The sequence below is a fragment of the Helianthus annuus genome, chromosome 9, assembly GCF_002127325.2.
Source record: "Helianthus annuus cultivar XRQ/B chromosome 9, HanXRQr2.0-SUNRISE, whole genome shotgun sequence".
NCBI lineage: Eukaryota > Viridiplantae > Streptophyta > Magnoliopsida > Asterales > Asteraceae > Helianthus > Helianthus annuus.
In genome coordinates this window covers 56090806-56100158 of record NC_035441.2, presented here as the reverse complement: position 1 = coordinate 56100158, position 9353 = coordinate 56090806, and the positions used below count along the sequence as shown (strand labels likewise).

The window sequence follows — 9353 nt, the reverse complement described above, 5'->3', positions numbered from 1 at the left end:
TCACTGTAACTCCGACCACGGGCCGTGTTCGCTGAACACGGGGCCGTGGTGAACTTTTTGACCAGCATTCTTTTCTGTTTTTATTGCAGGACTTGGAACCAGACGCCAATCTTACATAGTGTATGAGCTCCAGTTCTAATAGGGATATAAAAGAACCTATAGAAGAACCCGAACGCTTTCTCAGAAAAAGACTAAAAGCTAAAAACTAAGAGAAAGTTTCGGGTGATCAACCTCCAATGGCGGACCAACGTACCCTCATGGATTACCTACGACCCACCGTAGGTAACCTAGGCGCTGCTATCAATGCACCGAATGTCGAAGCAAATAACTTCGAACTTCGACCGCACTTGATACAAATGCTCCAAAACTCCGCAACTTTCCATGGGCTTGCGGACGAGGATCCCCATCTACATATTACTAATTTCTTAGAAATATGTGATACCTTTCGGATCAATGGAGCATCAAATGACGCCATCCGCCTCCGAATGTTTCCTTTCTCATTAAAAGACCGAGCGAAAGCTTGGCTCAACGCCCTCCCAGCTGGATCGGTAAACACCTGGGATGAACTAGCCCAAAAAATTCTATATAAGTATTTCCCTCCCGCTAAAACGGCTAAATTAATGACTGAAATTAATACATATTCACAAGAGGACGGGGAATCCTTATATGAAACTTGGGAAAGGTTCAAGGAGTTATTACGCAAGTGTCCACATCACGGCCTTGCGATATGGCAACAAGTATCCACTTTCTATAATGGATTGTTGCCACATACAAGGCAGACACTTGATTCTAGCTCCGGGGGACTTTTAGGTAATCGACGCCCGCATGAAATATATAACCAAATTGAGGAAATTGCTCAAACCAATTTTCAATGGCACACCCCCCGAGGCAATAAATCTATTGCCCCGGGCGCCCATAAGGTCGATGAAAGCACTTCTTTACAAGCCCAAATCGAGGCCCTTTCTTCAAAAATAAAAAAATTGGAAATGACAAAAACAGTCTCGGTTATGGCTTGTGAAGGGTGTGGTGGGTCACATGAAAATTGGAGTTGTATGAAAGAAACGGACGATCAACAAGAATTGATAAACTACATTGATAATAGACCTAGGCCGTCGGGTCCTCCAACGGGAACTTACAACCAAGGATGGCGAAACCACCCAAACCTTGGTTGGAGAGAACCCGACAATAGTAGTAACCAACAAACCAAACGAACAAACTTTCAACAACCAAGAAATGAGTCACAAAATTTCACTCAACAACAAAGTGGACGAGAAAGGCTTGAAGATACTATATCTCGCCTCATCTCCGACACTGAAAAGAAAAACTCGGAAAGATTTCTACAATTAGAATCAAATTTTAGAAATCAACAAGCTAGTATTCAAAACATAGAAAAACAATTAAATCAAATAGCTCAAAATTTTGCCGAGAGACCGCAAGGCGCATTACCTAGCAATACCGAAACAAACCCAAAAGCGGAAGTTCATCTCATCACGCTACGAAACCGCACCGTAGGGCCTGCAGAAGCGCCGCCGCCAACAGAAGAAACGGTACCCACACCTCTGCAGGAAAAGAACTCCCCTCCATCACCAGAGCCTACCAAAGCTCCTCGAGTTCCGTACCCCGGTAGGTTAATTCGTCAGAAGACCAATGAGCAATTCGCGAAGTTCGAAAGTCTATTAAAGCAATTGTATGTCAATATTCCTTTTATTGAGGTCCTAACCCAAATGCCCAAATACTCTAAGTTCATGAGAGACTTCCTCACTCATAAAAAGAAAATTGAAAATTTGCAATTAGTCAATTTAGGCGAAGAATGCTCTGCCCTCGTACTCAATAAACTTCCCCAAAAGAAAATCGATCCCGGAAGCTTCACGATTCCTTGCTCAATAGGGAGTCCCCCGTTCGTAATGCCCTAGCCGACCTTGGGGCTAGCATTAACCTCATGCCCTCATCAATGTTTAAAAGACTCGGCCTGGGAACCACGAGTCCTACAAAAATGAGCATACAACTCGCTGATCGATCCGTCAAATTCCCACAAGGTGTCATTGAAAATGTCTTGGTAAAGGTAAGCAGATTCGTCTATCCAGCTGACTTTGTCATACTCGATATGGAGGAAGACATCGAGGTCCCCCTCATACTAGGGAGACCATTTCTTGCCACCGCACAAGCGGTGGTAGATATGAATAATGGAACACTCACCTTGAGGTATGGGGATGATGAAGTAAAATTCGGAGTTGGGAAGAGAATAGAGGACGACGACCCGGTCTACTACATGAAGGTTATTGATTCGAGCTTGGATGCTGCTCTCCGATGGTGTAACATGGGACGCCACGCATCCCACTCAGAAAATATATAACCTCACATTGGGTCTAGCCAAGGACCCTTATAAACGTGGCGCACCACGGAGGCATTCCGCGGAACTATCCTTAGTTTAGTTTAATCTTTTAGTTTTAATTTGCAGGAATAAAACACACTCGTGGTGGTAATGGATGAAAAAGGGAACGAGAAAAATGGCCCCATGCACAAAGAACGAAGCAACCCGACACAAATCTCCATTACAGAAGGCTCAACACGGGTCGTGCTCAACCAACACGGCCCCGTGCTGAACCACCTGCAGAAAAAACGCCCAGTTCAGGTAACTGGACACGGGCCGTGTTCACCAGACACGCCCCCGTGTCCAGGCTTCTGTCTCATTTCTTTAATTTCTGTTACTGGCACCTGAACACGGGGCCGTGTCCGGTCCCCACGGGGCCGTGTCCAGACTGCCAGTAACATAAATCTTTGCTTTTTAACACCACATTACACATCCAATCAACCTAAAAATTTATTTTTGGGACACATTGAGGACAATGTGTAATTTAAGTGGTGGGGGGGGGGGGGAAGCTAACACTTTGAAATTTTGCAAGTCCTAACAACAAGCCTTACACAAAACTCTATTGGAACCGCTAAACACCCCAAATTTTTTCAAAATTTTTTTTTTTCATTTTTTTCTTTTTACTTGTCTGAAGTTTAAGTTAGGAATCCCAAGATTAATAAGGTTATATTTTTATAAAATTTACAACCGAGAGCGTCGTGATAACAAGAACCAACATAAGAAAATTATGAAACGGCATATCAAGTCTAGTTAAAATTTGATTATATATACTTGATCACATTAAAAACCCATTCCCACAAAAGTGAGTTTTGAGCCTTTATAGAGCATACAAATTTACATCTTTAGACTAAATGCTCATTTTTCGTTTCTTGTGTGAATAGCCGCTTGGTTCTTACAACTCTAGAACTTGCCAAGACGATTCATTCCCGATCCTTACCAACTTAAACCCAAGTAAGTAAATGATAGAGGCATTAGGACTAACCATTTTTCTTTCTACACCATTATTTTTCAATTTTTTTACCACCTACCCAAAATCCCCCTAGTTAACCCCTTTGAGCCTAAACTTTTCGTTTCTTTACCCTAAAGCCTTTTTACCCACCAAAAACCCTTTTTATATTTTTTCACCCTTTATTTTAGTAACAAGCTCGGTTTTTCGCAAGCTCGTTCTTTTATGTGACTAAAAAAAATGACGGTGAAGTTAAAAACAAACAAAGCTATGCAAACAAAAGCTTGTTTGGAGAAATACTTCAAAATAAAAAGTCACTAAAAACAAAATGTGTTACGAAAACCGACGCTTTTTACGCTTTTCGCCCTTTTACTAACCACTAACCCAACGACCCACCTTTAGCCCAAGCCTAACCCTTCACCCAAAAAGTCCTCTTGATATTTACAAAGGTATAAAGTTAAAAAGGAGGAGGATTGATTGCTTGGCAAGCCTATGGAAGGCGTAAGTTCCATGCCGCTCTCGAGTGATTCACTAAAAATACACCTTCGGCCGAGTGTTGAGTGATTTCTCCCGTGAGGTATGTGAACTTGTATATAAATGAAATTTTAAAAAAAGGCATGTTATGCCCAAATAAGTAATTTATCCTATGAAACGTTCTGAATAAATCATAAAGAATAGGATTGTAAATAAATAAAAATAAAACCCAAAAAAATCTTGGATTCCCGACACTCTATGACAAGCCAAAAACTTTCTCTTCTACCCATTCCATTTGGGAGTGTAAGCCACATTTAAAGAGTTCTGCTTGAGGACAATCAAAAGTTCAAGTGTGGGGGTATTTGATGTGTGTAAAATACAACATATAAATTACATCAAATAAGGCATAAAACTAACCCTTTTTAAGTACTAATGTTGGAAAAAGAATGTTTTTGTCTTCCTTTTGTATTTTCAGGATGAAATGGGCTCAAATTCACAAAAGAAGCAAAAAGACAGCTAATTCTAACATAAATACAAGAAAAGGAATAAAAGTAGACTGCCCGAACCCTCAACGGCATCCTCCCAAGCGAAGAAGAGAAAACATGTCACAACCCCCGGTCCCTAGTTCCCGGGAACGGGCGGCCGTGAGCCAGTTTCGGTGGTATCACATTTATTTATCCAATTTGGCAGCGGAAATTTTCATCAGGACCGTAGTTAGGAAATATTTAATCAGAGTAAACCACCATGTTTTATAATATTAAACATATGGGTAAAAACCCAAGTTTTGAATACACACGTTTCATAGGATTAAATCCTATTTATTTAATAAAAACATCTCTTTTATTCTTAGGTAACTTTATTGCCACTTTTCCAAGCCTTCAGTGCTGTCCAGCTGGCTTCTATTTGGCTTTCACATATTGTTACCTGAAACGCGTTTTAAAAATATTTTGTCAGTGGGAAATACTGGTGAGTGAATCCCAGTTTAATGAAGTTTAAATAAAACCATTTTCACAGTGTACAGTTTTGAGGGCGCATCCGCAATTACATTTGTTTACAGGTAATATCAATTAACATCCATGGTACTGTCATCTGACTTATGGTCATGTTACTCCTCTCCCCAGGTGGTAACAAATTTTGTATACAAAACCCCAAATATACCATCATAATTGTACCCTTACAAATACTCAATAACTGTCTTTCCCATGAAGAAATATTTAAGGTTTTGTAAAAACAGTTAACAAAAAGATTTACAAAAAGTGGATCAACTCACATTGCTGTCTTAGGTTATTCTTTAGGGTTTCCTGGTGAATATCTATAATTTACACAAATGCACGTGTGTTAGTATAATAACCCATTTTAACATTAGTAATACCCTCCCCGAGACGGCATTCCAACGACTACGTCGGGCAGAACCACGACAGCCGTTACGGAACCTTAGATCAATCGGGCAGCGTATCTAATACGTCTCCAGGGGTTATAATACTTACATCGTAGCAGAACCTCGCTATTTTAGGGGGTATAATGCCCGGGTATAGTAACGCCACTACAGAAAATTAAGAAAGAAAGAAAGATTTGAGCGAGACGGACTGAAGGCCGTTGCCTTCTATTTATAGGGCTGTAATCGCACTTTCTCGCGGCCCGCGTTAATAATGGGCTAAGCTTACGCGGCCCGCGTCAATGCTGGGTCAACGCGTAGCTTGGCCCGGTCACCACCTAGGTTCGCCGTGTGTTGGGCCACGTGGCGGCCTAGGGCTTTGCCAGATTTTAAAACGCTCGCGGCCCGCTTTAACTTAAGCAATCTTGTACGCGGCCCGCTTTAACTTACGATTTTAGCGAAGTCTGGTTACACCCTTACACGGCCCGCTTTAAGTTGAGGTGAGGCCCTACGCGGCCCGCCTCAGCTTAATAATTATTGTTTTTAATTTATTTTATATATTATATTCTAATTTGGGCTCGGTTTTCACATACGGGGTGCATATAAAGACATATTGATATATTTAAAGATATATTAGGGTGTCAGAAATATTATGAGGGTGTCGGTTTTACCGAGGGTTGTTATATCCTCCACACCTTGTTTCAGAGCTCGTCCTCGAGATCTACTGGAACAAGTGTGGATATTTCTTTTGCATTTCTGATTCAAGTTCCCATGTATATTCAGGTTCTCTTTTGGAGTCCCATTTCACTTTGACCAGAACTAATCTCTTATGCTTGAGATTTTTAATTTTTCTATCTTCAATCTGTAGAGGCCTCTCTACAAATTTGAGTTGTTCATTAACCTCTATATCTTTGAGAGGTACTACGAGTGATTCATCAGCTAGACACTTTTTGAGATTAGATACATGAAATACATCATGTATTCCTGCCATTTCCTCTGGCAGTTGTAGCTTATAGGCTACAGGTCCTATTCTTTTAAGAATTTTGAAAGGTCCAATATACCTGGGACTAAGCTTTCCTCTCTTGATGAATCTTACCACTCCTTTCCAAGGAGAGACTTTTAATAATACTTTATCTTCTACTTGAAATTCTAATGGTTTGCGTCTGTTATCGGCATAGCTCTTTTGTCGATCACGTGCTGTTTTCAGTCGTTCCTTGACTTAAATGATTTTATCAGTTGTTTCCTGTACTATCTCGGGTCCAGATAATTGTTTTTCCCCAATTTTTGCACAACAGACTGGGGTTCTGCACTTTCGTCCATAAAGTGCTTCGAATGGTGCAGCATTGATACTTGTGTGATAACTGTTATTATAAGAAAATTCTATTAAAGGTAAGTGTTCGTCCCAATTACCACCAAAATCTATTACACAAGCTCTAAGCATATCCTCCATTGTCTGAATTGTTCTTTCGCTTTGCCCGTCTGTTTGAGGATGATAAGCTGTGCTTAGATTTAACCTGGTTCCCATTGCTTTTTGGAAACTTGACCAAAAATGAGAGGTAAAACGGCTATCCCTATCAGAAACAATTGATAAAGGAATTCCATGTAATGAAACAATTTCATTTACATATAATTTGGCTAATTGTTCCATACTAAAGGTTTCCTTCATTGGTAAGAAATGAGCTGACTTGGTTAACCTATCTACAATCACCCAGATTGTATCATTACCTTTCCTTATTTTAGGCAATTTGGTAACAAAATCCATTGTTATCAATTCCCATTTCCAAACTGTTATTTCTAATTATTGTAACAAACCTGAGGGTTTTTGATGTTCAGCTTTAACTTGTGAGCAAGTTAAGCATTTAGAAACATAAGCTGCTACATCCTTTTTCATTCCTATCCACCAGAAATTTTTCCTTAAATCCTGGTACATTTTATCACTTCCTGTATGCATCGTATATGTAGGATCGATTTCCGACCTAAACGAGTCGTTTGGAAGAGCTCAACTCCGTTTCAGAGGCGGAAACAAAGAAACGGATGCGTACACAGCTAGATTCACACTTTAAACCTCTTGTAGATTGATTTTACAACGTTTCGATTACAAAGAAAAACCGGCAATACCTCGGTATCAATTCTGAAATCTGTTACAAATGAAATGACATACAACCTATTTATACTAGATTGGGATCGCTCGTAATGACAGTGTACACAAAAGCGATCCACATGATTAACCGAAAAAGCGATTCCACATGACCATAAAAGCGATTCCACATGACCATAAAAGCGATTCACCTCCTATGATAGCCTAACCGTTCAAATAATCCTTTTGACCTCTTGTGAACTCCTCTCATTGGACCTCAATTTGCAAGAAGCTCATTGGACCATTTCAAGGTCCAATCAACACACATGGACTTAATTGACTTTTCAAAACCTTTGTTCATTTGTCGTTTGTTGTTGATGATCATAGTACTTTGATGATGTCACATGATGTCATCATTAAACATGATGACATCATGCTTGACCAGATCCGCATCGCAACCCGAACTCGACATTAGACGTAGTCGACAGATGACTGCACCAACAGACTCCCCCTCAGATGTTGACGAGTCTTAAGTGTCGAGTCTTCAACGACTTCAGTCTTTCTCACAGTCTTCGGGCTTCTCTCTCTCTATCTTCAGACTCCCCCTCTCGATTTGCTGGCATTCCTTTGATCTTTCAGCAACATCTTCAGGATCGACGTCTGGCTTTCCTGCATAAACTCTACCTCAGAGTAAATTTCTTTCACATACATATTTTAAACATATGAACTTGCACCAATCCAGATTCTCATTCAAAACAAACACAGATATTTTGATGAACCACTTGACAGGTTAGATTATGAAAACATTTAATTTCACACACACACTCCCCCTCAAGAATTGCTCATCATGTTTAGCACTCGGAATTTTGAAAATCAGCTATTCAACATCAGTTGTCGAAAATCTTTTTGAATTTTCAAAAATTTATGCTAAAACACACCAAAAATCTTTTTGTATTTTGAAATAAAGAAACTAAAATTCAGAAATAAACTATTTACAAACAATATTTTTTGTGAGCTCGTGCAAGAGGATCATATCAGTTATGAGACAAATCACCAACACCATTAAGCTTTAAACATTCTCAGTTCTAAACAATTTACCTAGATTGTCAGTATCTTTGTCCACTTAAATTTTCAACACAAATTTCAATCGATTCGAGATACGATATTAATGTTTTAGAGACTTAAACTTAATTGAGTATCACTCCACTTGAATATACTCCCGTATCCAGATCCCAAATATTCAGTCTTACAGGTGAGTATACCACAGATGATATCTGTCAAGGGGTTAAATGCGAAACCGTGAGAGCTCAGGTCAGAACTTCCGTTCAGCAGAGAGATGACGGCTCGACTTTTGGTGGGTCCCCTTTAGAGGATCTTTTTGCATTTCAACAGCAGCGACTATCAATTTTATTGTTTCATCAGCATGCTGAGGGCGGCGCTTTTTCAAGCATTTGCAGAAAGTATTATCCGGGGACTAGGTCAGTACTTCCATACAGCAGAAGTCCCGGGATAATACCCCAGATATCACTGAGCATAAAGACCTAGTATCTCAGAATACGGGACCTTTCAAACAAGATTTCGGGGGTTACCCATATATCCAAGAATAGTTACCCACGAATCAAGCAAGTTTGATTTAGATTTATATCTCGTTTCAATTTACTAAATGTGCAAAAATCTACTGACACATCCGCAGTAAGATCGTTTATCACATTTTGACTTTCCAATTCTTTAGCGTGTTGTGATAGTCCACTGATGTACTATCATTTCCTCTTTTATGCAACAAAAACTCATTTTTGATTTTATCATGTTTTTGACTTTTTCAAATTTTCTGATGTTTTTGGATTTTCTCTAAAAATTCTTACTCCCCCTAAAATTCAAATACATCTAATGAAAATTTAAAACAAACTGTACAGAACATGACAACTAATATCGAATCTCCTCAATTCGCCATTCACTAGGCATAAACAATCAGAACTCCCCCTATCAACAAACTATTTTCCCATTTAGATTTCAAAACACTTAAGTTTGTTTTAATCAAAATGGTTTTTCCGGAAAATAAGTTTGATTGATTTTACCAATTGTAGATTATCATTTGTAGAAATATCCAACA

At 39.4% G+C, this 9353-nt stretch overlaps 1 non-coding gene across 1 annotated transcript; it reads right to left on the bottom strand.

The window, feature by feature from the left end:
- Positions 1–614: 614 nt before the first annotated feature.
- Positions 615–721, bottom strand: LOC118482357. Its single transcript, XR_004868400.1, has one exon. It is a non-coding gene; the product is annotated as a small nucleolar RNA R71 (small nucleolar RNA).
- Positions 722–9353: the final 8632 nt, after the last annotated feature.